Source organism: Rhinopithecus bieti, unplaced genomic scaffold (assembly GCF_001698545.2).
Source record: "Rhinopithecus bieti isolate Rb0 unplaced genomic scaffold, ASM169854v2 scaffold_315, whole genome shotgun sequence".
Lineage (NCBI taxonomy): Eukaryota > Metazoa > Chordata > Mammalia > Primates > Cercopithecidae > Rhinopithecus > Rhinopithecus bieti.
The window spans coordinates 6,772,823-6,800,308 of NW_016803481.1; the positions used below are offsets into that span (position 1 = coordinate 6,772,823).

The 27,486-nt window shown below is 46.0% G+C and overlaps 1 protein-coding gene across 1 annotated transcript in view; it reads left to right on the forward strand.

Annotated features, from left to right (window-relative positions):
* The first annotated feature begins 5,503 nt into the window (after window positions 1–5,503).
* Window positions 5,504–27,486, forward strand: part of LOXL2 (lysyl oxidase like 2) — a 104,624-nt gene continuing 82,641 nt past the window's right edge. Inside the window, exon 1 of the mRNA XM_017885707.1 lies at window positions 5,504–5,759. The gene's annotated coding sequence lies outside the window, so the exon portion shown is untranslated. The remainder of the gene's footprint in view (window positions 5,760–27,486) is intronic.

Consider the following 27,486-nt stretch of genomic DNA (forward strand, 5'->3'; position numbering starts at 1 on the left):
GAAACTTCGTCTCTACTAAAAATACTAAATATTAGTCAGGCATGGTGGCGGGCGCCTGTGGTCCCAGCTACTTGGGAGGCTGAGGCAGGAGAATGGCGTGAACCCGGGAGGCAGAGCTTGCAGTGAGCTGAGATTGCGTCACTGCACTCCAGCCTGGGCAACAGAGCCAGACTCTGTCTCAAAATAAAGATAGACCGGTTTAGGGAGGGCATTTACCATGAAGGAAGCTTGCAGGACTGGAAGCTGCTTTGGCTGAGTCAGGCAGTGCGTGGTGAGTGAACGTACACTGTACACTACTGTGGGCTTTATAAACACCGCACACTTAGGCTACACTCAATGTATACAAAAGATTTCTTTTTTCAACAATAAATTAGCCTGAGGTTACTGTAACTCTTTTACTTTATAAATGGCTTTTAAAACATTTTTTGACCTTGTTAATAACACTTAGCTTAAAACACACTTTGTACATCTGTACCAAATTGTTTTCTCGTATTCTGTAAGCTTTTTTCTAGTTTTGAAATTATTTATTTTTGTCTGTGTTGTAAACTTCTTTGTTAAAAACTAAGACATAAACATGCATATTAGCCTAGGCCTGCACAGGGTCATGATCATCAGTGTCAGTCCTCCACCTCCACATCTTGGCCCACTGGAAAGGTCTTCAGGGGCGTTAACAGACATGGGCTGTCATCTCCTAGGATAACAATGCCTTCTTCTGGGTACTTCTTGAAGGACCTGAGGATGTTTTACAGTTAGGCTTTTTTTTTTTTTTTTTTTTTTTGAATGGGAGTCTTGCCCTTTGCAACCAGGTCACCCAGCCCGGAGTGGGCAGTGGTGTGGATCTCGGACTCACTACAACCTCCATCCTGGGGTTCAAGTGATTCTCCTACCTCAGCCGTCCCGAGAACTGGGATTACAGGCACCCACCACCATGCCCAGGCTAATTTTTATATTTTTTTTAGTAGAGACAGGGTTTCACCATGTTGGCCAGTCTGGTCTCAAACTCCCTACCACAGGTCATCTGCCCACCTTGGCCTCCCAAAGTGCTGGGATAATAGGCATGAGCCACTGCACCCAGACAGTTTTATTTTTAAATAAGTAAAAGTGCACCCTAAAATAACAATTAAAAGTCTAGTAGAGTAAATATATAAGCCAGCACCACAGTGATTTATTATCATTATCAATTATTATGTACTGTACATAGTGATATGTGCTAGACTGTCATATGACTGGCAGCTTGTAGGTTGTTTACACCAGCATCACTACAAACACATGAATAATTTCTTGCACTACAATGTCACAACAGCTATGGCGTCAATAGGAGAGATAAATTTTTCAGCTCTATTATAACATTATGAGACCACCAAGTGATACGGGACAGCCGTCATACACCTGGACCATTTCGACTGAAATGTCATTATGCGGCTCGTGACTATATTTCCAAATCACTTTCCCACACGGCTGGATCAGTGTTTGTTTGATTGGTTGGTTGACTGGTTTCCCCATTTAATTTAACAAATAGACCACAGGGAGCCTCTTCTTCAGTTCTATAAATTTAACTACTCATTTCTGCATTTTTATTCATCTAAGTAATCATTACTAATACCTACTAAAATCACTCCGACTTTCCCACTTCATCAGACGGGCCTTCCCTAGCCACCCCACTGGACCAGTGGGGTGAGCCTCCTTCACCTTCTGTCCTCCTTACCAGCTTGTTTTCTCTGTAGCACTCCGTCGCCACCCGACTCCCACATTTCCTCATTTCTGTGTCTTTGTTTCTTGTCAGTCTCCTACTCTGGCATATAAGCAGCATGAAGACACAGACTGGCTACAGCATTCGCTGGGCCTCCCTGGAGCCTCAGCCTGTGCCTACTGGGACATGCTATGCTTCTGGTAGAAGAGTGATTTGGTAAGAGAGTGCAAAAGCCAAGGGGAAAAAAAAGAAAAAATAGCCTCTAGACTTTGACTCAGTAATCACATTCTGGGAATGGATCCTAATGCAGGATCACATGACCCTGGGGATGGGGTGGGCAGGAGGTGTTGCCTTCCCTCTCCCTGTGCGGGGTCTGAAGCCCTGAGGGACAAGGAGTCACTGTACCCTCCTCAAAGATACCCTCCTCACAACGCAACATTTATTGTACAAGTACCATACCAGGGACTGTTCTGAGCCCATTCAGTCCTTTTACTCCTGTGGAGCTGTTTTTTTCTTTTCTTTTTTTTTAACGGGTATCACTTTGTCACCCAGGCCGGAGTGCAGTGGCGTGATCTCAGCTCAAATGCAGCCTTGACCTCCTGGGCTCAAGCGATCCTCCTGCCCCAGCCCCCCAAGTAGCTAGGACTACAAGCCCGCACCACCATGCCTGGCTAATTTTTATATTTTTTGTAGAGACAGGGTTTTGCCATGTTGCCCAGGCTGGTCTCAAATTCCTAGACTCAAGCAACCCGCCCACCTTGGCCCCTCACAGTGCTGAGATTACAAGCGCGAGCCATCCCACCCAACCTCTTAGGAGCATTTTGAGTGAGGCGCTTCTTAGAGATGAAGCATGTGAAGGAAAAGAGAGTTCACATCAGTGAACTCCATCAGTGGAGCCAAGATTTGAACCCAGGCCCCCTGACTGCACAAGCATGCCCTGAACTCATTGTACGACTCTGCCTCTGCAGCAGTGCAGGACCTGAGTGGTGGAGGTGGCAGGGTGGGAGGTGTATCCAGACTTACAGACATAAGGCATACCGCTATCATTTTCTTTCATCTGGGACAAGGGTCTGCTGCTGTCCCGAAGTAGTCTCCTAGGTCTTCATTTCAGTTCAACAAAAGTGCATCAATAAACCACCCAGTGCAAGCTTCAAATACTTGACTCATTTTCTCTTGGAAGTGAGGACATGGTGAGGCAGAGATGGACTTACTGAGGCCTCCAGTGTGGGCCACTAATAATCGCTGGAGGAGTCAAGCTCCTTTTGGTTCTCACAGCTCGGTCATTCACCGGCTCTGTGATGCTGGGAAAATCACTTCTCTGAGCCTGGGCTTTTTCATCTGTAACATACAATTAGCAGAAACCACACTGTACCCAATCAATAAATATTCCTTTCAAAGGATAATTGTCATGGTGTAATTTACACTAGCAAAAAGCTGTAAACAACTGAATATCCAATAATGGAGAAATGACTCCATTGCACAATAATTTCAGACCAGAACTCTCTAAAACCATTAAAATTACATTGAAAATGAACACAAAATGATATGGTAAAAAAAAAAAAAAAAAAAATCAGAGGCCAGGTGCAGTGGTTCACGTCCGTAACCCCAGCACTTTGGGAGGTAGAGGTGGGTGGACCACTTGAAACCAGGAGTTCGAGGCCAGCCCGGCCAGCATGGTGAAACCCTGTCTTTACTAAAAATACAAAAATTAGCCATGCATGGTAGTGCACGCCTGTAATCCCAGCTACTCAGGAGGCTGAGACAGACAAGAATCGCCTGAACCTGGGAGGCGGAGGTTGCAGTGAGCCAAGATTGCGCCACTGAACTCCAGCTTGGGAGTCAGAGCTAGACTCTGTCTCCAAAAAAAAAAAAAAAAAAAAAAAAAAAAAAAAAAAATAAGGCATAACTACAATTTGGTTGAACAAATATTCTGAAGGAAATACCCAAACAGTAGGGTATTTATGGGTGATAAGACACCAGAGTGACAATTTCTTCCTTATATTTTTACATATTTTCTGAATATTTCAAAAGAAGTTTGCTTTTCTTTGTAACACACAAAGATTATTTACAAAATTGGTCTCCTTTCATTTTCTACCTTATTGGTGAATGCTTTAGCAGGAGGGCGTAGGACTAGAAGTGGAAGGATGGGAGATGGGGAAAGCGGAAAGCCCAGTTTCACTAGCATTTATTGAGCATCTAGTATATCCAGGCACTGTGTAGGGTGTGACAGCTGAGTGAAAGCTCAATAACCAGGCATTACTGTACAGAGAAGACAAGGGAATGTCATGTTCAAAAGCCCTGGGGTGTGAAATAGAAGGCTTATAGGAGCACAGAAAGTAAGGCCCAGGGGGGAGGTGAGATGGGGTTGGGAGATGGGCAGGCTGGAAATGCCCCAGGGGCCCTGTCAGCTTAATCAAGGGATTCAGATTACATTTTGAGGACCCTGGAGCCACGGAGGATTTTTTTTTAATTTTAATTTTTATTTATTTATTTTTTTGAGATGGAGTCTTGCTCACCGCCCAGGCTGGAGTGCCGTGGCATGATCTCGGCTCACTGCAAGCTCCGCCTCCCGGGTTCACGCCATTCTCCTTTCTCAGCCTCTCCAGTAGCTGGGACTACAGGCTGAAATTTTATTTGGTGTATTAAGTTCTATACAATTTTATCACCTGTGTAGTTTTCTGTATCTCAAGATACTGAACAATTCCACCACCACAAAGATCCCTCCCCCTGCCTTTGATAACTACACCCCCTTCCTCTGACTCTTTCTTTCCCTCTACCGCCCACCAGAGCCAGGGACTAATCAGTGGGGAGGGTAAGGAGGAGGCAACGGGAGAGCCTGGGAGAGCTCACAGGGGTCAAGGTTTGGGGCCTGCCTGGTTAGCTATGGCCATGGGAATGTCCAGGTGAAAGTCCTTCTGGGGCCACTGGATTTAAATATCCACGGCTTAGGAGAGAAGCCTGGGCTGGAGGTGAGATTTGGGAAGAGTTTATCTAGTCAGGGGGTGGAGTAAGAGAGGACTGAGAAAGGAGCTGCCTTTCAGGTGACAGTTCACTTTGGCACAGGGGTCCCTTGTTTTGCAGCTAGCTGCCTCCTTGGGCCTGGCAAAGCCCTGGTGTTGCTTAAGGAGCCCTCTCTGTGCAGAGGGCTCTCCCAGCATGCCCATCCCCCACCCAGGAGCCTCAGAGCCAGGCACAGGAGGTCCTTCTGCACAATGGCCACCCGTTAGCTGTGTCCCGTTCAGTCCCCAAGCACAGGGCTTGTTAATCCCAGCCCTGCCATTCCAGAAAGGACTCCAGAGGTCACGGAATCCAAAGCGTTGAATTTACAAAGAAGAAAACTAGTCCTCGGAGGAGAGCCTTGGCCAAGGCCATAGATGTGATCGGCTGGCCGAAAGGGGGCTGTTTATTTACTTGTTCAGGATCGGTTTCCCCCTACAGGAAAAGGGAGGTGAAACCCAGGCGAGATGGATGCAAGTTTCTCAAAACTTTTCATTCGGCAGCTTTAATTGAGCGTATACTATGCGCCAGGGAGGGCCAGGGTTTTCGGGATAGGAGGTGGACAAGGCACGGGCCCTAAGGCTGCTGGATAAGGGCATCGAAGGGTTAAATTCTGGGAGCGCTGCGTGGGGGAAGGGGTAGAGGAATCTCCCGAGGAAAGGCCCCCTTCCAGACTTCTCAGGCTCCGGAAACCCGGCCGCGAGGGGCCTGGGAAGGGCTGCCCCGCAGGCCTTGGCCTCCCCCGCAGAGCTCCCTCTGGCGCTGGGAGGGGCCGCTCTCGAATTACAACAAAAGAGGCTGGAGGCCGGGCCTGCAGCGACGGCCGCCTTCGGGGAAGGGGGTGGGTCCGGGGAGGGGTTTGCCATCCTCCTCTGGTTAAAAGTAAGGGGGAAAAGAGTAAACGCGCGACTCCTGCGCGTGGCTATCTGCAGTTGGTGCTTGCTTTCTCCAGCCATCGGAGACCTCAGCCGCCTCCTCTGCTGGGGAAAGGGGCTCCGTGGCGGCTGAAGCAGAGGGAGACCACCGTGGAGAGCGCGGTCCCAGCCCGACCACTGCGGATCCCTGAAACCAAGTAAGAGCGCTTCCGCGCCACCCCCTCCCCGAAGCGGTTCGCGAGAAAGCGGGAGCGTCCCTGTGGGATCTCCAGGCTTCGCCCTGCGCGGGGCTGCCTCTCGAAAGTGTCTGGCGGTTCCCGAGGACTTCTTGCGGGGAGCAATGAGAGGACGTGCAGGCTAAAGGGTCCTCCTGCGGCCCCGCCCAGTCCCACCTCGTCTGGGCCGGGCGCGGCGCGGCTGCTGGCGCGCCCGGGAAGTGAGGCGCTGGATCCCTTGATCGTCCCGAGCGCCCGTAGTCAGGCGGGACACAGCCAGTCGAGTCTCGGTGCGTGTTGGGCGTCTTGGAGAGTGCAGCGTGGCTCCAGGGACAGCGTCTTCCGAGTTCTGGCTTTGAGGAGTTGGGCACGCGGGGCGACGGGGCGTGGGACAGTGGGTGCCCTCGGGGCTGTGGTTTTGGGAATGTAGAGCGTGCTGGGCTGGGACAGAGTAGGGGCGGGAACACACGGGCTGCGCCTGGGAGCTGTAGCACCCACTGCCTGAACCCGGTTCAACCCCCAGCCTGCCCGAAAGGCTGTTGGGAGCGCGGGAGCGCCCTGAGTCCTGAGGGAGCAGAGGCGCGCTCGGCACGCCAGGTATGCACTCCCAAGTCTCCCTGGCTCTCCGGGGACCAGGGACCCTTTCCCGCCTCATACCGAGAAGCCCTGGAGTTGGAAAGAACGGGCACGAGCGAACCCATGGCTACAGCTGATCTCAATCTTGCGCCTTTGGTCCCGCGGTCCCCAGTGCCTACAACTTTTACGCAGGAGCTTTGCCCACCGCGCCCCTTCTCACCAACCCAGATCTGGAAGCCTTCCAGGTATAGCTGCCTGCCTGAAGTGTCCCAGGAATCAGCGCTGGAATAGAGATGATTGGGAGAAACAAGCGAGGTTCCCTCCTCTCCGTGCCGGGGCTAAGACCCATCAAAAAACTGCAGGAGTGCGGGGCGGAGCTAGGGTGAGAAGAAGAGAACACCGCAGAACTCGGCGAGGGAGGGGGCTGAACTACCCAATATGGTTAGGAAACTCCAAGCCCTGATGAGGGGAGAGATGTGCATGACAGAAACATGCTCCAAATTAGTTTCGTCCCTAAGATCTTGAAACTGCGGAGATCTCAAAACCAGTACTTTTTTTTTTTTTCTCCCAGAGGAAGAAAACGATGAGACTCAGGGCCACTGGGTTAGTCAGTGTGGGGACTGAAACCGTACCTCTTACTCCAGGTCCCTCCCCTACACCACCGCTAGCCTGTCTGTCCTGGAACCCCAAAACACCATTTGTCATCTTTGGTGGAATGAATTAGTTATTGATGGTGTATCGTGTACTTAATGGTCAGGGGTGGGGTTTAGGATGGAAGAGGAAGAGTTCATTTCCCTGGGCAGCTCCCAGGTAAGTGACTGACTCACTGCATCCTAACTTGACTACATTTTTAATCTCCTCACCTTTGTCCCATTCCTCTTCCTGGTCCCTAACATCTGCCCTGGAATGGCCATCAGACCCATGACAAAATGCATGCCGCCTCATGGGCCCCGGTGGCCACCAGTGCTCTCCCCAAGAAAACTGAGTCACTGATCTGTGTGTGTGTGTGTGTATGTGTGTCTGTGTGCAGGGCACGTTTGTGTATGCATGTGCGCACATGTATGTGCACGTGTGTGCCCACACGTGTTTGTGTATATATGTGCACCGGTGTGTGTTTATGTGCACACATGGGTGTATATGTGTGTGCAGGTGTGTGTATGTGTGTGTGCATGTATGTGTGTGCTTATGTGTTCCTGTGTGCACACTTGTATGTGTATTTGTGTGTGTGCATGTTTGCATGTGTGTGTGCGCATATGTATTCCTGTGTGCATGTCTGCATGTTTATGTGTGTGCATATGCATTCCTGTGTGCATGTGTGTGCACACCTGTATGTGTGTGTATGTGTATTGGTGTTGGTGTGCATGTTTGCATATGTATGAGTTTGCATGCGTGTGTGCACTTGTGTGTATATGAGTGCATATGTGTGCGTGTGTGTATGTATATGTGTGTTTGTTCATGCACGTGCATTTGCTTCCCTGTAAGTTTGTGTTAGAAAGTGACTTAGTCTAAGGTCATTTAGGCATTGAGTGGCAAAATTGAGTATGAAACTCAGGTCTGAAAACGAAACATGTACTTGACATCACACATTGGCTGACATTTTAAGCATCACAGATAGGAGATTCTGCAAAGATGCTTCTATTTATTTTATTTCCAACGGGGCTCCTTGCCTGGCCTCTCCTGGCCTCTTCCCAAGTCCTTGTCCTTTGACCTCTAGATGGCCAGTGTGGAAGGGCTTTGTGAAGGAAACAGATTTTCTGTGCTCTGGACATGACCATCAGCGAAGGTGTTGAGTCCCAGAAAACACTACATTGTTTACTTTTTATTCGAAAAAAATTTCAAGTATGCAGAAAGGTAGAGAGAAGGGTGTAATGATGCCTCATAAGCTTCTCACTGAGTTTCAACAGTTATTTTGCTACATGTACGTCATCTGTCCCTTTCTCTGTCATTGAAGTAGTTTAAAACAAATCCCATACATCATGTCATTTCATTGCTACGTATTTCAGTGTGATTTCTAAAGATATTAAATAACTATGATGTTATCTTTAGACCTAAGAAAACTAAAAAGAAAAAGTTATTTGGTATCATCTAATGCCAAATAGCAGTCTACATTTAAACATTTCCCAATTTTCCCCAAAATGTCTTTTTTTTATAGTCGATCTGAGTTCTGTTGATTTGTGTAACTTGTTACATTCCTATTGTATATTATTCCTTTCAAACCACTTTTCTGTCCACGATGTCATTTGATTCTCACAAGGTCCCACTAAAGAGTTAGGTGGGTATTTTCAAATTCATTTCTCAGCTGAGGAAATTGGTAAACAGATAAGCTGTCCAGAGGGCACAGCTGGTGACCCAGGGAGCCAGGATCTAACCCAGCCTCCTCATGGCTGGGCTTTGGTGATTCTGGTTCTCCATGTTACTCATGGACTCTCAGCTGCTCTCTGAAGAGTTCTTCTTGGCTCAGGCTTCATCCTGGGCTTATCACTTCCTATACACCTGCTGTCAGAAATCCCTGTGTAAATATTTAGTAATTGGACATTTGGTGCTTGAGATAAATGAACTGCAAAGTCAGGAAGCCAGGGTTTGTTTCCTAGCTCATTGCAAAACTGTAAGAGCTCAGAGCTGCCCTCTCTGAACTGGAGAGCAGTATACTTCCTCATTATTTGACTCCAAGGTATAAAAATAGGATGAGTGAAATGACTGTTGCTGGGATTCCTGGATGAAACAAAGGCCCCAGAAAGAAGTCTGATAGAGGACAATCTCCCTTCTTTAGCATCACCTGAGTACTCTGACAGCTGGTACCTTCATGCTGAAGCCCTCAAATCCTATGACAGAGAAGTGGGGGTATATAGGCTTCCCATTGAAATCGTTAGTTTATGCACAACTTTATTCTGCATTTAACCAATGAAGATATGTAACACCTGATATGGCTTGGCTGTGTCCCCACCCAAATCTCATCTTGAACTGTAGCTGCCATAATTCCCATGTGTTGTAGGAAGGACCCGATGAAAGGTAGTTGAAACATGGGGATAGATCTTTCCCCAGTTGTTCCTGTGGTAGTGAGTAAATCTCATAAGATATGATGGTTTTATAAATAGGAGTCCCCCTGCACACGCTCTCTTGCCTGCCACCATGTAAGACATGCCTTTGCTCTTCCTTTGTCCTCTGCCATGATTGTGAGGCCTCCCCAGCCATGTGGCATTGTGAGTCCATTAAACCTCCTTCCTTTACAAAGTACCCAGTCTCAGGTATGTCTTTATTAGCAGCGTGAGAACAGACTAATACAACACCAGAGCCTTCTGCTTTTAGCATTTTCATTACTTATGTTTATTTGCTTTTGAAATGGAGTGATGGAGAAATTTCTCCCCCTTGTTAATGAGACTCATAAGTTGGAATTCTCCTTTCTTGGCAGGTCATGTGGGAAAAAGGATTCCCTTTTCATAGGATTCCTAGATGTTCTGCTGTTATGCTTGTTGCTTTGAAATAGGGAATGAACCGACCTTCCATAAAATAGCCAGTTAGAGGCAGAGAAACTGGTCAACCCAATTCCATTCAACTGGAGGAACTCCAAAGTGGCAAGACATTAACCTTAAACCACCCTGCCTTCTGACAGCCATAGATTCTTTTTCCTTAGCTAATAGGCTGTCTCCATGGAGGAAGAATTTCTAGGTGATTCCACACCAGCAGCTGCAGTTACACAAGCATGACTGCTTCCTTCATTTTAAAGTTTGGGGAGCCTTAGGAGGTGTTTTAGGCCATTTTCTGTTGCTTATAACAGAATACCTGGAACTCAGTAGTTTATTAAACAAAAGGAATTTAGTTCTTACTGTTATGAAGGCCGAGAAGTCCAAAGTCCAGGAGCTGTATCTGGTGAGGGCCTTCTTGCTGGTGGGGAATTGGCAGTATACCAAGGTGATGCAGGACATCACATTGTGAGGGGGCTGAGCATGGTAACATGCTAGCTCAAGTCTCTTTTCCTCTTGTAAAGCCACCAATTCCCTTCTGTTGATAACCCATTCATCTATTAATTGATGAATGGATTCATCAGTTTATGAGGTCAGAGCACTCATGATTCAACCACCTCTTAAAGGCCCCACCTCTCAAAACTGCCACATTGGGGATTAAATTTCAACATGAATTTTTTTGGAGGGACACGTATTCAAACCACAGCAGGAGATATGATTTCCCATTCCCAGGGGCTGCCTGGCTTTACATGAGCAGCTTGTTACTGTCACCATCCATTTCCCCCTGGAGAAAGGCTTTTGTGGTCGGTCTGCATGGCACTCACACCCTGGGTGGTCCATGAGGCCTCAGATGAAGTGGCCTGCTCTAGGCTCACAGAATAGCAGGGAATAGCAGTTGCAGGCTAGAAAAGGAAGAGCCAACCAGACATTCACAGAGATGCAGCCAGAGCAACACACAGCTGAGTCTCTTAAGTCTTCAGTCCTATGTAAGTCGAAGCAAGACATCAGAAATCTCTCACCTGAGTACTTCCACACATGCGCCCACTGCTGTCCAACACAGCACTTGCTCAACAGGGAACACAGCCTAGCGTGTTGGCAGCCCTTCTTCCGTGACCAGCGTCAGGGACGTCTCTAGGCACCTTTTCAGAATAGCTGGCAACATAGGGAGACCCCGTCTCTACAAAAAAAGAAAATAAAATTGACCAGGCGTGGTATAGTCCCAGCTACTCAGGAGGCTGAGGCAGGAAGATTGCTTCAGCCCAGGAGGTCAAGGCTGTAGTGTACTCCAGTCTGGGCAACAGAGTGGGACCCTGTCTCAAAAACAAACTAAGAAAGAATAGCCACTTGATTGATGATGATAAAGGATGATGGGGACTGTTTAGTTCAGATTTCTGTCCAGAGTTTTAACAAATCTTTTGCACTTCCTGTGGCAGTAACAATATTACCAGACAAGTAGCGTGTGTGGCAGATGAGAACAAAAACTAAGCAGATGCTGAGGGTGTGGTTAAGAACACAGTTAGTAGGTTCTTCTTGTCCAGGGCTTTTGATCCCTTCACTTGGGATACCTTAAGTATTATATTTAATTATAGTCTTCCAAGCAAAGAGCGATGTTTTCTTTTTAGTTTTTTCATTCCTACAATCCATGTCAGACAGGCAGACACAGCTGGCCCTCTGGATGTCCTGTGGCAACAGACATACCCTCCTTGATGTGTTGCCAACAGTGTGCCAAGGGTATCTTCTACAAAAATGATGCCGCTTGCCTATAAAACATACACTTATGACAAGATAACTTACGGTAATGACTTGTGAACAACTTGATTTGCAGTTTCTTTATAATATCTTTCTGGAACTTGGATCCATGAACTTCTTGTGCCCCCAGTCTTGTCCTGATATACCATTGGGGTACCAAGGTAAACACAGTACAGCTCTTCAGGGTGCCTGCATGACTCAAAGATGTAGTGAGAAAGATACTTTTCTAAATATCTTTCTAAAACAATTACAAGTATAAAATTGAGAAAAGCACATTTCTTTTCTTTTCTTTTCTTTTCTTTTTTTTTTTTTGACACAGAGTCTCACTCTGTCACCCAGGCTGGAGTGCAGTGGTGTGATCTCGGCTCACTGCAACCTGCACCTTCCAGGTTCAAGAGATTCTCTTGCCTCAGCCTCCCGAATAGCTGGGATTGCAGGTGTCCACCATGATACCCAGGGAAAAGCATTTTTTTTTTTTTTTTTTTTTTTTTTTTGTTTGAGGCAGAGTCTCTCTCTGTCTCCCAGGCTGGAGTGCAGTGGCACAATCTTGGCTCACTGCAAGCTCTACCTCCCGGGTTCACACCATTCTCCTGCCTCAGCCTCTTGAGTAGCTGGGACCACAGGCGCCCACCACCATGCCCGGCTAATTTTTTGTATTTTAGTAGAGATGGGGTTTCACCGTGTTAGCCAGGATGGTCTCAATCTCCTAACCTCGTGATCCGCCCGTCTTGGCCTCCCAAAGTGCTGGGATGACAGGCGTGAGCCACCGCACCCGGCCAGAAAAGCATATTTCTAAAGATGCTTTCACCCACCCCAAGAATAGCGTATCAGTAAAATCACATTGATCCTAAGCATATACCCATATAGGCTTTTTGGGTTGCTTTTGTTGTGTTTATTGTGGTAAAATATAAATAACATAAAACTCACCATCTTAACTATTTTCAAGTGTACAGTGCGGTGGCGTTAAGTATGTTGACACTGCTGTGCTACCATCACCATCAGCCATCTCTGGTACTTTTGCATCTTCCAAAACAGAAACTCTGTGCCCATTGAACACTAACTCCCATCGCCCCCTCCCACCAATCCCTAGCAGCCCCCATTCTACTTTCTGTTTCCATGAGTATGACTGAACTCTAGGTACTTAATGTAAGTGGAATATGTGATATTTGTCTTTTCATGTCTGGCTCGTTTTACTTAGCATGGCTTCCAGGTTTTTTCATGTTGTAACCTGTGTCAGAATTTCCTTCCTTTTTGAGCCTGAATAATATCCCACTGTATGGATAGACCACATTTGTTTATCTCCTCCTCCCCTGTCGCCATGTGGGTTGTTTTTACCTTTTGGTGACTGGGAATAATGCTGCTGTGAACATTGGTGTACAAATGCCTGTTATGGATGGACTTTAACAAAGTGAACGTGCCCTTGCTGCTACATCAAGAATAGAACATTAGCAAGAGTGCATGAATTTAAAGGCAAAGCAGGAGATTTCAAACACGTTTCATGCCCAAATATGGCTGCTTCAATTACACCTCAAGATCTTGGGACTGGATGTTGATTTTCTCTACCATGAGGGGGTTTGGAAGAGATTTGAAAGAACACAGTTTATAATCTGTGATTTGAAAGAGTCAGTTTATAATCACAGATTAGTTAAGAGATTTAAGTAGCTCCTTTCCTTAAAACCTCTAAGGATGGAGGGTACAGCCTGTTGAGATTTGCAGTTGTAGCTGTGTTAGGGTATCACCACTTGGGGTCATTCCAGGCTGCCCCTCGGCCATTGTAGGGTTCAGATCCACCTGGAGAACTCCTGCCTTTCTGGCAGCTTCTGCTGAAGCACGAGTCTAGGCCATTCTTTGGCTGTATCCTGTCCGCCCTCCTCATTTCCTTCCTTCCTCCTTCCCTTCCCGTCTGATCTCTCTCTCTCTCTCTCTCTCTCTCTCGTCTTTTTTTTTTTGAGACGGAGTTTCACTCTTCTTGCCAGGCTGGAGTGCAGTGGCCCGATCTTGGCTCACCACAGCCTCTGCCTCCCGGGTTCAAGCGATTCTCTTGCCTCAGCCTCTCGAATCGCTGGGATTACAGGCATGCGCCACCATACCCAGCTAGTTTTATATTTTTAGTAGAGATGGGGTTTATCCACGTTGGTCAGGCTGCCCCCAAACTCCCGACCTCAGGCGATCCACCTGCCCCAGCCTCCCAAAGTGCTGGGATTACAGGCGTGAGCCACCGTGCCCGGCCCTCTCTCTCTTCTTAAGTAGAATGATTTATTAGTGACTCTGATAATTTATGTGTGTATTTAGAAATAAGGCTGGGCATGGTGGCTCACACCTGTAATCCTAACACACTGGGAGGCCAAGGTAGGGGGATTGCCTGAGCTTGGCAGTTCGAGACCAGCCTGGGCAACAGGATGAAACCCCATCTCTACTAAAAGTACAAAAATTAGCCAGTCGTGGTGGTGCATGTCTGTAATCCCAGCTACTTAGGAGGCTGAGGTGGAGGTTGCAGTGAGCCAGGATGGTGCTACTGTGGTCCAGCCTGGGCGACAGAATGAGACTCTGCCTCCAAAAATAATAAAATAATAATAATAATAAAGTCCTCACTTAAGAGTAATATTCTGATGCCTGGCAACCAACCCCATGCTGCCTGCATGACGCTTTCAAGTGTCATCGAAGTGGATTCTTTTTAAAAAGGCTTTAATGAAATATAATTTGCGTATCATCCAATTCACCCATTAAAATGTACAAGTCAGTGGATTTCAGTATATTCACAGATATGTGCAAATATCACCCCAGTCAACTTTAAAATGTTTTCATCAACATAAAGAGAAGTCCGTATCCGTTAGCCACCACCGCCTATCCTCCCAACCTTAAACAGCCACTAATCTAGTTTCTGTCTCTATATTGCCAATTTTGGATAATTTGTGTAAATATGTGGAGTTTGTTTTGAGAAGGAGTCTTGCTGTGTCACCAGGCTGGAGTGCAGTGGCACCATCTCAGCTCACTGCAACCTCCGTCTCCTGGGTTCAAGTGATTCTCTTGCCTCATCCTCCCAAGTAGCTGGAACAACAGGCGTGCGCCACAACGCCCAGCTAGTTTTTGTATTTTTAGTAGAGACAGGGTTTCACCATGTTGGCCAAGATGGTCTCGATCTCTGGACCTCATGGTCCACCTGCCTTGGCCTTCCAAAGGGCTGGGATTACAGGCATGAGCCACGGTGCTCCCCTACTGTTTTTAAGCCTCACCCATGTTGTGTAGCATATGTCAGTATTTTGTTACTTTTTATGGCCGAATAATATTCTATTGTTTTCCATTTTTGTTAATGGAAGGAATATTTTTATTATTTTGTTAATCCATTTATAGTTGACAGACATTTGGATTGTTTCCACCCTTTGAGCATTATGAATAGTACTGCTATGAACATTCATGTGAAAGTTTTGCTTGAACACCTTTTTCAATGTGTTTCAATTTTGGGGGGTATGTACTTAGGAGGGGGGCTGCTGGGTCATATAGTAATTCTACGTTTAGCTTTTTGAGGAATCACCAAATTGTTTTCACAGTGGCTGTAGCATTTTACATTTCCACTAGCAACATATGAAGGTTCTAATTTCTCCATGTCTTTGCCGACACTTTTTATTTTCCACTTAAAAAAAAATTCCAGCCACCTTTATGGGTAAGAAGTGGTGTCTCTTGGTACTTTGTGTTTGTTTGCTTAATGATCAGTGATGTAGCACACCTTTTTATGCGCTTGTAAGCCATTTGAATATCTTCTTTGGGGAAGTGTCTTTTTAAGTTTTTGCCTATTTTTAATTGGGTTGGTTGTCTTTTTTTTTTCTGAGACTGAGTCTCACTCTGTCACCCAGGCTAGAGTGCAGTGGCACGATCTCGACTCATTGCAACCTCCACCTCCTGGGTTCAAGCGATTCTCCTGCCTCAGCCTCCCAAGTAGCTAGGACTACAGGCACACACTACCACATCTGGCTAATTTTTGTATCTTTAGTAGAGACGAGGTTTTGCCATGTTGGCCAGGCTGGTCTCAAACTCCTGACCTCAGATGATCCACCCACCTTGGCCTCCCAAAGTGCTAGGATTACAGGCATGAGCCACTGCGCCCGGCCTGGGTTTCTTGTCAAATTATAAATGATTTTTACATATTCTGAATTCTAGACCATTGCAGATACATGATTTATAAATATTTTCTCCCATTCTGTGGATTATCTTTTCCCTTTCTTGACAGTGTCTTTTTTCTTTCCAGTTCAAATCACATTTATTCAACGTCTGTTCTGTGTTGAGCAGAGGGGATCCAGAAGCGTACAAGCGACAGATGCTTACCCTCCAGAGGGATCACCAGCTTAAAAGAGAAACAGACACGCAAATAGACAATGACAAAACAGTAGAATAAGTGCGATGACTATTTGGTCATCACCCTTTTTTATCACCATCACCACTGCTGCCCTGGTTCCTAAAGCATCTTCAAAACATTTTCTGTTTGATGTGCAGAAGCTTTTTTTATTTTCATAAAGTTTAATTTACATATATTTTCCTTTTGTTTCTTGTGCTTTTGGTGTAATGTCTTAAGAAATCACTGCCAGGCCGGGCGCGGTGGCTCACGCCTGTAATCCCAGCACTTTGGGCGGCCGAGACGGGTGGATCACGAGGTCAGGAGATCGAGACCATCCTGGCTAACAAGGTGAAACCCCGTCTTTACTAAAATACAAAAAAAATTTAGCTGGGTGTGGTGGCGGGTGCCTGTAGTCCCAGCTACTGGGGAGGCTGAGGCAGGAGAAAGGCGTGAACCCGGGAGGCGGAGCTTGCAGTGAGCCAAGATCACACCACTGCACTCCAGCCTGGGCGACAGAACGAGACTCCGTCTCAAAAAAGAAATCACTGCCAAATCCAAGGTAAGGAATCACTGCCAAATCCATGAAGACTTACTCTATGTTTTATTCTAAGAGTTATACAGTGTTAGCTTTTACATTTAGGTCTTTGATCCATTTTCAGTTATTTTTGTAAATGCTATGAGGTTGGGCTCCAACTTCATTCTTTTGCATGTGGCTATGCAGTTGTTCCAGCACTGTTTTTTGAAGATTATTCTTTCCCCATTGAATGATCTTGGGACCTTGTACAAACCAATTGACTGTAGATATTTGAGTTTATTTCTGGACTCTCTGTTTTATTCCATTGGTCTATATGTCTCTCCTTATCCCAGTACCATACTGCCTTGACTTCTGTAGTAAGTTTTGAAAACAGGAAGTATAAGTCCTCTTACTTTGTTCTTCTTTTCAGAATTGTTGGCTATTCTGGGTCTCTTGCACTTCCATAGGAATTTTAGAATCAATCAGCTTGCCAATTTCTACAAAGAAGTCAGCTGGGATTCTGATAGAAATTATGTTGAATTTGTAGATCAATTTGAGGAATATTCTCGTCTTAACCATTTAAGTCTTCTAATCCATGAACATGGGATGTTTTCCATTTATTTAGATCTTCTTTTATTTCTTTTAACAATGTTTTGTAGTTTTCAGAGTATAAAGTTTACACTTCTTTTGTTAAACTTACTCCCAAGTATTTTATTATTTTTGATGCTATTGTAAATGGGATTGCTTTCTTTCATTTTGAATTTTTCATTGTACGTAGAAATATAGTTAATTTTTGTATATTGATATTGTTATCCCGTAACCTTGCTGAACTCATATACCAGTTGTAATAGTTTTTGGCAGATTCCTTAGGATGTTTTATACACACACTCGAGTAGATTCTTAAAGAGTAGGTGTTCATGAAGTGGATATGTGATATTCTAGAATAGGAAATGGCAAGTCCAAAGGCAGGGAGGTGTAAAAGCAGTTGGAACCCCTTGCGCACAGGTCAGCATGGCTGGAGCTCAGGGTAGCAGGTTGAAGCTAGTTTGTGTCATGCTAAAGAGGATGGAGACATCCTGTCACTGGTAGTGGGAGCCAGTGCAGTCTGGAGATGCAGTAAGAATATTAGAATCATTCTTTAAAAAGAGGCCCAGAAGAGGCATGTGATCAGCACCAATGAAACTGATCAGCTTCACAGGTAGCTGACAAGGTCTGTCCCCTCAGTAAATGTGAGGACCTGCAGGTCTCTCTCTATATGCCACTACCCTGTGGATGACATTACCTTGATGAATGGTCCCTGGTGACCCAGCACCAGCTGGCATTGTAGCAGCCAAGCCCGGCCAGCTTCAGTGATGTGACACTTGGTGCCTGCTGCTATTGCTCCTTAGGCTTCTGGACAGGATCCAGTGCTGTGATGGGCCACAAAGTTCCAGATCACGGGCTCTTAATGAACTTCAGACCAGCACTCCTACCTGATTGCCTTATGGAGCCAGAAATTTCCAGACAAGCTGAAAATGTGGCCATGGTCTCTGTACCAGCGGCTCCTGCTATCACTGGGTTCTCTGGGTTTGGCTCTCATAGGACAAGCACAGGCCCTGAAGAATTGACTGTTGGCCCAGGTTGCACTGCCTGGATGAGAACTTGGCCTGGCAGCTTCTGGAGATGCAAAAGGTATATGGAGCCAAGGGCGAGGTCTGCTGTGATGAGCCTCACGTGAGGCATGTGACAAGCTAAGCAGGAAGGGCATAGGGAGGATGTCACTTGGGGACTGAGCTCGGAACGTGCTTCCCGGGCCCCTTTCGATGAGTCATCTCAGAAAAACTGGTTTTTTACTCCCTCCAGCCCAGGACTCCCGCCATCTTTCACCCAGTACACTCATCTTATTTCCAACCACCCAAACCCCTCCTGACCTCAGCATCTATGCTTAGGCCAAATCTCGGCACTCCCCCTCCAGGAATTTTCATGCCACGGGCCCCATCCCTGTAATCCCTGGACTTGCTTGCAGTGATTTCATTGCTTATCAAGTTTGCACGCCATTTTGGATTTGGCTTCTGATCATCTCCCCCTTGCCTGCCTTTTCTGGATTCAACATTGCCTTGAAAGTGGCACAGAAACTCAGACCGATTTGGCCATAGATGATTAATTCTGAGAAACAGTGTGTCTGAGAGAGAGAGTGTGTGTAGTTGGGGAGGATGATTAAAGCCTGTTACCCAAGAATGGTGGATGGGAATGATGGATGATGTGCCTCCTGGATTTTGTTCAGATTGCTGCTGATTTTATAATTGTGGTGACTGAGCCAGTCACTATGCTGAGCACTTTAAATTCTTATGTAGCCCGTGAAGACCCTAAAACTCTGCCTCATTTGCAGAAGCCAGATTTGAATCTGAGACCACTCTCAGATGCTGGCCATGTTTTTCCAATTCTTACGTGTTACCTTATAGTCAAACCACATCTCTTGTTTTGTTGTTGTTGTTTGTTTGTTTAGGGTGTAGGGATTGGGTAATATGAACCCAATGGGCATTGATATGATTTGGCTGTGTCCACACCCAAATCTTATCTTAAATTGTAGCTCCCGTAATTCCCACATGTTGTGGAAGGGACCCGGTGGGAGATAATTGAATCATGGGGGCAACTTCCCTCATACTGTTCTTGTGGTAGTGAATAAGTCTTACAAGAGCTGATGGTTTTATAAGGAGAAACCCCTTTTGCTTGGCTCTCATATTCTCTCATGTCTGCTGCCATGTAAGACATGCCTTTCACCTTCCACCATGATTGCGAGGCCTCCCCAGCCTCGTGGAACTGTGAGTCCATTAAACCTCTTTTTCTTTATAAATTACCCCGTCTCAGGTATGTCTTTATCAGTAGTGTGAAAACGGACTAATAAGACATGCTTGTCTCAATCACTTCTGAATTGCCTTTAGCAAAATCACCAATTTTGGATTTTCCCTGCCCCTTCTTTATGAGCTGCAGAGAAGAGATGTGTCTTATAGACACTATGTATTTGGCTTTTGCACTCTAATCCAATCTGAGAGTCTCTGGTAGGCACATTTTAAAGTCTTTGAAACTGTACCTTCAACCTTCCCAGGAAACAGCCTGGTCAGAATGAGATTCCATGCAGAGCCAGAGGTGGGCTGAAGGGAGCTCCCATTGGTCACAACAAATTATGCCAACAAAGACCTCTTTTTGGAGACTGGGGGAAAAAATGCAGTTTTGTATGCTTACCTTCTCGCCATCTCACTGTGCCCTGAACATTCCCACTTTGTGGTCAGAAATGGAGGAGACTGAAGTAGAATCTTTGGCCAAGGGCCAAGTGGACCAGACAGCCCAAACCAAGCCTGATGTTAAAGTCTCCATTCTTGTCTAAGGTGGTTCTAAAGAGTCCTCTGGCTCCTGAGCCACTTCTCTCATTCTCTGAGCAAACCCCTTTCAGCCAAGACAGCCTCTTTCCACAAAGGAATGTGTTCCCCATGGGACCAGAAGCAGCCCCAGACCACAGCTGGGATCGCCACTCCACAGTATGCTCTGGGCCATGAATGAGGACCATTCATCTCTCCTGTTGGTCCAAGCAGGAATCCCAGGCAGGGAGGGTCCGATGGAGGAGAGAGACCCCACCTTAGCCCCTGATCCCAAATGTGAATGCAGGCATCTGGCAGAAATGTCAAGCGGAACATTCTGTCTGGAGGGAATAATTCAGCCGAGCTCTGGGCCACGCTGTTGCAAGCAAGTGCCCTTGGCAGGGTAGGGCACTGTTCCTGGCTGAGAACTGCCAGGTTGTTTATGAGATGCTTCAAATCGGGGGCAGGCAGGACTGTTGCTGGGAGCTCCAGGGCACAAGATGTGGAGCCAGTGCTGGGAGGAATGAATCACTTCCCTATTTACTGGGGGCCTGCTGGAGGCCAGGCAAGCAAAGTAGGGTCCCATTGAAGCCTGCTTTGCGAGAGTCCTATGTCCCACATACTTATATTGAGGAAGGAGGCAGTTAATGAGCATCACATCAGGATCAGGTTGTGTCAGGGCACTTGAAAATCTAAAAGCATGATGTCCAAACACAGTGTATAATTTTTACAATGTGTTTTCCTTTATCTCTGCATGACTAGGAATTGTTACTGCTATTGGCAATAAAAACAATTGTTGCTATTGACTAGGAATCAGTTGGTCACATGGGGCGTTATTCGACTGCGTGCCACAAGGTCAAGTGTCATTGATCAGAGGCCATGTTCTGGGTTTCTCCTGTGTTTAAGAATGAACTAGGAAGCCAGTTGTCACTGGATTTTCCAGAAGGTACCATTAAACAGGTGAATTCTATAACACAGAATGCCTTTTTAGGTGGATGATGAAATGATTCAAAAGGGATTGCTTTTGGAGGAAGAAAAAAACTTGAGTAGCTTCAAGGAAAATCTTGATACTGGAGCATTTTTTGGAGTAGGCCTTTCACATTCCTTCCTAGGCAGACTGACTCAGCTATCAAGGTGGTAGTCTAAGAAAAAGACCCTGGAAAGGCCAGTTTTACATTTTCTTCTTTTCCTCTGTTAGCTGTGCTGGGTCAAAATTAAGTGAGGCTTCATGAAGGATTTTCAAACACTCATCCATTATCAGGACAATACTACTACTGGGATGAGAAAAATCAGGGATTCTGGAGTGTACTGGGAAGTTCTTAGGGTGACAGGTGCTTCAAGGGCTAATGATGTCTTCCAGTGAATGATGCTTGTTGGACAATTGTAACAGTACTGCTCATGACCAACTCAGAATCTTGAGTAAGATCTAGGTTTAGAACCTCTTTCTCTCCCTCCAACCCAGCCCCCTTCCCCAGCTCGCAGCAAGATCCGCAAGCACTGGTTGATATAAGCCCTGCTTAAAAGTCTTTTTTTCCCTTACCCTCCTGCTTAAAAGCCTTATTTGCAGACATGGCACAATTTTGCACATACCTAATATATACAGTATATGAGAAGACACCTTTTAATTTAGATAATTAAGCTTTTTGCTAATACTGTATATTCTTTGGAGTAAATGTACATTTCTAGTTTTTTGTGTGTGTATATGTGTGTATTTTTTTTGTTTCTTTGTTTTTGTTTTTCTTGGAGACAAGTCTCAGCTCTGTTGCCCAGGCTGAACTAGAGTGCGGTGGCACAATCACTGCTCACTGCAGCCTCGACCTCCTGGGCTCAGGTGATCGTCTTGCCTCAGCCTCCCAAGTAGCTGGAACTATAGGCATTTGCCACCATACCCAGCCAATTAAAAAAATTTTTTCTGTAGAGACAGGATCTCCCTGTGTTGCTCAAGCTGGTCTGAAACCCCTGAGCTGAAGCAATCATCCCGTCTTGGCCTCCCAAAGTGCCAGGATTACAGGCATGAGCACCCAGCCCATTTCTAGTTTTTAAGTTGTTGCAAGGAGCTGGATCCAGAAGGAACTACGTAGGCTCAGCCTTGGCAGCTCACAGTTCCCCAGATAACACTCGGGGAAGCTGAAGATCAAAATTAAATATAAACAACTGCATTATGCAGCTTAGTATCACTCAAAACTGTAGTTGGTGCTTGAATAACCTGACCCGAATCTAGCAGGCAGTACCTGTTTGAACCAAGATATATTAGCTGCTGTTTTTATTGACAACTTACTATGGGACAGGAACTTAAGATTTTTACAGCAGGCTTGAAAAGATGTTTCATATTTTTCCTTATAAAAGTTTTTTTTTTTGAGACGGAGTCTCATTCTTATTGCCCAGGCTGCAGTGAGATGGCGTGATCTCGGCTCACTACAACCTCCACCTTCCAGGTTCAAGTAATTCTCCTGCCTTAGCCTCCCATGTAGCTGGGATTACAGGTGCCCACCACTACGACTGGCTAATTTTTGTATTTTTGGTAAAGACGAGGTTTCACCATGTTGGCCAGGCTGATCTCGAACTCCTGACCTCCAGTGATCCACCTGCCTCAGCCTCCCAGAGTGCTGGGATTACAGGCGTGAGCCACCGCACCCAGCCAGAAAAGTTGTTTTTAACTACATGTTGTTTCCATTTGGTAGATGAAATCCTGAGTCTTAGAAAACTCTAAGTGGGCCTAGGTCACAGAGCTAATAAGCGAAGAAATAAGATTTGAACCAATTTCTGCATGTATAAGCCACTAGTCAATGCCTCTTATGTTCAGTAAAGAGGGGGCAGAGCATCCTGCCTGTTCTTCCTGGAAGGGTGTGCTGTGTGCTGTCTGAGTGAGCCCCTGCATTGGGAGGTGCCCGAGACCCTGGGGAAGGTAAGCTGATCCAGCTGATGTTTATAAGGAATACCTTGGTCCCCGAGTCCCTGTGATGTGAAAGAATTATTTCCTGATCGCTCTCTCTGATACCCCCCAAGGACACAGTGCCTCTTGTTGGCAAAGCTTATACTAGAATCAGCTGTGTAAATGTTGTAGCCTTGAATGGATTGTATTGAATGTAAGAGTGTTCTCAGCCGTGCAGTCAAGAACCCAGTGAGACCGTATTAGGGGGATAATTTTCCCTTTCTGAAGAGCCAGGCACAACCAGCTTTTCCCCGTGGTCTCTGGCTTTTATTTGTGTCAGTCAGAGACTTCAGTCCTTCGGCACCTTGCCTTGTCCCTCTAATTATGACCCACTCCTGGGCTCAACTGTGTGAATAATTAAGGCCGTCTGCCACAGCAGCTCCCAGACCTCACTCAAACGAGGTTTGAACAGGATACTCTCCAAGGTGGGCCTCCCACCTTGGCTTATGCCTGCGATCCCAGCACCTTGGGAGGCCTTCCCCTTGTGGACGCTTGTGTGCCTGTGAAAGCCGCATCTCTTTGGAGCGTGTGGTGGGAGCTACAGAAATCCTTGGCCTGAGTCTCCCATGTTCTGCTGACCCACTTGGCAGATGCTCTCTGCTTGCGTTCAGGGTAGAGGAGGGTCCTGGAATTTCCACAATGTGGACGGAGGTGGCTTCACTGGAGCAGATGCTTCTTAGACTGTCCATTTTGAGACACCCTTGGAGGTCTTCCAAGGTGAATGCTGAGAATAGACCTGCCTGTTTTCTAAAAACTCTCCCCACTGTGATATCTCCACCAGGCTTTTTTATTTCTTTTGTGAAATTAAGATCTCTGAGCAAGGACTAATAGGTATGGAGAAGAGAAATGTGTCTGCCATTAGTACAGATGTCCTCAAATGTCTGGAAGGGTAGATGGAGAACTTACATATTTGTTTATGCCAAGACATCATAAGAGATACAGAGCACTTATATTTTGTTTTCTTTCTTTCTTTCTTTTTTTGGAGAGGGAGTCTTGCTCTGTTGCCCAGGCTGGAGTGCAGTGGCATGAGTTCAGCTCACTGCAACCTCCACCTCCAGGGTTCAAGGCTGAGCTGCCTCAGCCTCCTGAGCAGCTGGGATTACAGGTGTGTGCCACCACGCCTGGCTAATTTTTGTATTTTTTAGTAGAGACAGGATTTCACCATGTTGGCCAGGCTGGTCTCGAGCTCCTGACCTCAACAATTAGTGAATAAGGGCGTCTGCTCTGGTATCTGGCTGGCCTGGTTACAAATTCCAGCTTGATCACTTTTTGGCAGTGTGACTATAGGAAAATCATGTAGCCTTTCTGTCCCTCGGTTTTTCCTTAGGAAAATAGGGATGCTGGTAATACCTTGCTCAGGGGGTTGTCCAAAGCTGTGTTGTGCAGTATGGCAGCCACCACGATATGGGGCTACCAAACACTTGCAATGCGCTAGTTGGAACTGAGATGCACGACAAACACAAAGTACATGCTGGATTGCAAAGACTTAGTACAAAAAGAAAAAAGAACGCAAAACATCTCATTAATAATTTTTGTATTGATTCCATATCGAAATGATAATATTTGGGATATATTGCATCAAACAAAATATATCTTTAACATTAATTTCATCTGTCTCATTCTACTTTTGGAATGTGGCTACTAGAGAATTTAAAATTTCATATGTAGCTCGCGTTACATTTTTATTGGGCAGTGCTTATCCAGACAAGAGGATGAAATGAGTGAATGCCTGTCTTAGCACTTTTCACATGCTGATTGTTACTGATCAAAAACAGATTGATACTGATTAGTGATTAATAAATATAGGTTCTGTTTTACTTTTAAACATCCAATTTTGACTGGGTGCGGTGGCTCATGCCTGTAATCCCAGCACTTTGGGAGGCTGAGCCGGACAGATCACTTAAGGTCAAGAGTTCAAGACCAGCCTGGCCAACATGGCGAAACCCCTTCTCTACTGAAAATACAAAAAAGAAAGAAAGAAAAAAAAAAGTAGCGGGGTGTGGTGGTGTGTGCCTGTAATCCCAGCTACTTGGGAGGCTGAGGCAGGAGAATTGCTTGAACCTGGGAGGCAGAGGTTGCAGTGGGCCAAGATCACACCACCGCACTCCAACCTGGGCAACAGGAGTGAAAAGCTTTGTCTCAAAAAAAAAAAATCCAACATTCTCTTTCACAGAAGCCCACCTTCAACACCAGCCCATGTGGTGTCCAGGTTGCTGTATAAAAGTAGAAGTGATCCTCTTCAAACAGGACAGGGGGCCCAGGGAGTGGTAAATAAATACATAAAACAGGCAGAGAGTAGGAAAGTCTTTATATCCATAGCTGAGGGAAACTGCTGTAGAATTGTTCCCTCCAGTCTTTGCACGAGAAAATTACCAGACCCCCAAAGGTTACTGCAAATTGCCTCTTTGCACCTTCTAATTCACTGTCCATGCTGAAAGGTGGGAAAGCTGAGCCTTTTTTCTTTTTTTCCTTTAGATGGAGTTTTGCTCTTGTTGCCCAGGCTGGAGTACAACGGTGTGATCTTGTCTCACTGCAACCTCCACCTCCTGGGTTCAAGCGATTCTCCTGCCTCAGCCTTCCGAGTAGCTGGGATTACAGTCATCTGCCACCATGCCTGGCCAATTTTTGTATTTTTAGTAGCGATGGGGTTTCACCACGTTGGCCAGGCTAGTCTCAAACTCCTGACTTCAGGTGATGTGCCCGCCTTGGCCTTCCAAAGTGCTGAGATTACAGGCGGGAACCACTGCGCCTGGCCACTGAAGCCTTTTAAGTTACTCCTTCCTTCTGCCTTCCTGAGACATCTATTTGGAAATGGACTCAGGGAATGAAGTCTGTCCAACCCCTCGAGCCTCCTGAGCCAGCTGCAGGTATTGTTGGAAGTAAGCTGAGTGGATTTCTTGGAGGAGGTGAGACTTGAGGAATTGCCGTTCCCTGTTGGTTCTGTAGAAGTAACTGCAGGTAGCCTGTTCTCCCCTCTGTGTCAGCAGCACTCACTGCCTCAGGTCTTGACAGCCCCTTTGGAGCACCTATGTCCAGCATGTGTTTAGAGACTCATTTCCTTCAGGGCAAGCAGGTGTGTGCAGCTGAGCTGGTGCATTGCCTTGGAAGTCAGCTGTGCTGGGCTGGGATTGTGCCTTGTTCTGCCCCTCCTTGGTCCAACCTTATAACCCATAATTCCTGTCTAGACATAAACCTTGATTATCTGCTAGGGTGAGATTTTCTGATCCCAGATCTTTGTATCCCATAAATTACCTCAACATTTGCCTACTGCCTTTACTACACAAGTGAATTTCAGAGGCAGACAGGCATATAGGTGAGCTGTTTTGAAGGGCACGGGTCAGGTCCAACTACTCAGGAAAAATCCTAATATTCTTACTTCCAGCCTTGCACAATAGGTAAAATTCATATCTAGAAGTTCACATCTAGGAGTTTCTTGTTAAAAATGTAAAAGTGCCTTCATAGAAATAACTAATCTATTCCTTAAGACTTAAATGTCTTAATATGAAAAATGACAAGGAATGAATTTGTCAGCTTGCATTCCAATGTAATTAGGTCAGAGGGAAAGGTATTATTGATAGGTTGTGAATATTGGAATAGAAATTTATATTTATTCACTCGGTCAATATTTACTAAGTATGAAGCACAGAGCCCCACAATCAGAGGTTCTAGATTCAAAGGAAGGAAAGAAGAAAATCAACATGACTGATTCGATGCTGTGTGCTAGGGATCTTCACATTATTTCATTTAACCATCACACACACACACACGCACACACATACACATAAGGAAGGTAACTTCTATATTTGGAAGAAGAAATTGAGGCTCTTAATATAGCTAGGAAGTGGGGGAAGGCAGGATTCAGACACCGTTTTCTGATTCCAAGACATCCAACATCACCTCTCTATGGAAGCAGTGGTGCCAGTAAATTCCAGGAGGAGGGTTGCAGAGAGGCAGGAGGGGCCCACACAATCGAAGACAGGAAGGCCAGAGGTCCCACTCTACGTGCGCTTTGACCTAGGGTCATAGGGTCAATTTGTTTAAAACCACTACAGAGAGGCATGTCAGGTACCAGATGACCACCAGGTCAGAGCAGTTGGGTGTGGGTAGAGCATCCCTGGATAAGTCAGGGTCCAGAGTAAACACACATGGAATTGAGGGTGGGAGCAGGCATTTGGGGCAGGTTCAGCCGTAATAATCCGATGTAGTCGCCTCCAACAGACACAGCAGGTAGAGAGAATGGTCCACCCCAGACAAGAGCATCTTCAGGCAGTCTTGAGAGATCCAGGCAGGAAGCATTATGGAGTTCTAGCAGCAGAATCACGACCAGTGATGTTGGAGCAGGGTTTCGACAGGGAGGGATTCAGGTCCTAAACACACTGACCAGAGCAGGACAGAAAGACACACAATTCAGCCCGTAATAATAGTCGTCTTCACCTAGGACTTTCAGGACTTCAGTGGTTCTATAAGTCTCAGGACAGGGCTCCCACCTCCTAGGAAAAAGTGAGGATAAAGTCAGAAAGTTTTTCCTCTGATTTGCCACTGTGTTGATTCGCTGACTGCATTTTTTTTTTTTTTTTTTTTTTTTTTTTTTTTTTTTTTTTTTTTTTTTTTTTTTCTTTTGAGACAGAGACTTGCTCTGTCCCCCAGGCTGGAGTACAGTGGCATGATCTCGACTGACTGCAAGCTCCGCCTCCTGGGTTCAAGCAATTCTTCTGCCTCGGCCTCCCAAGTAGCTGGGATTACAGCCACGTGCCATGATGCCCAGTTAATTTTGTATTTTAGTAGAGATGGGGTTTCACCATGTTGGTCAGG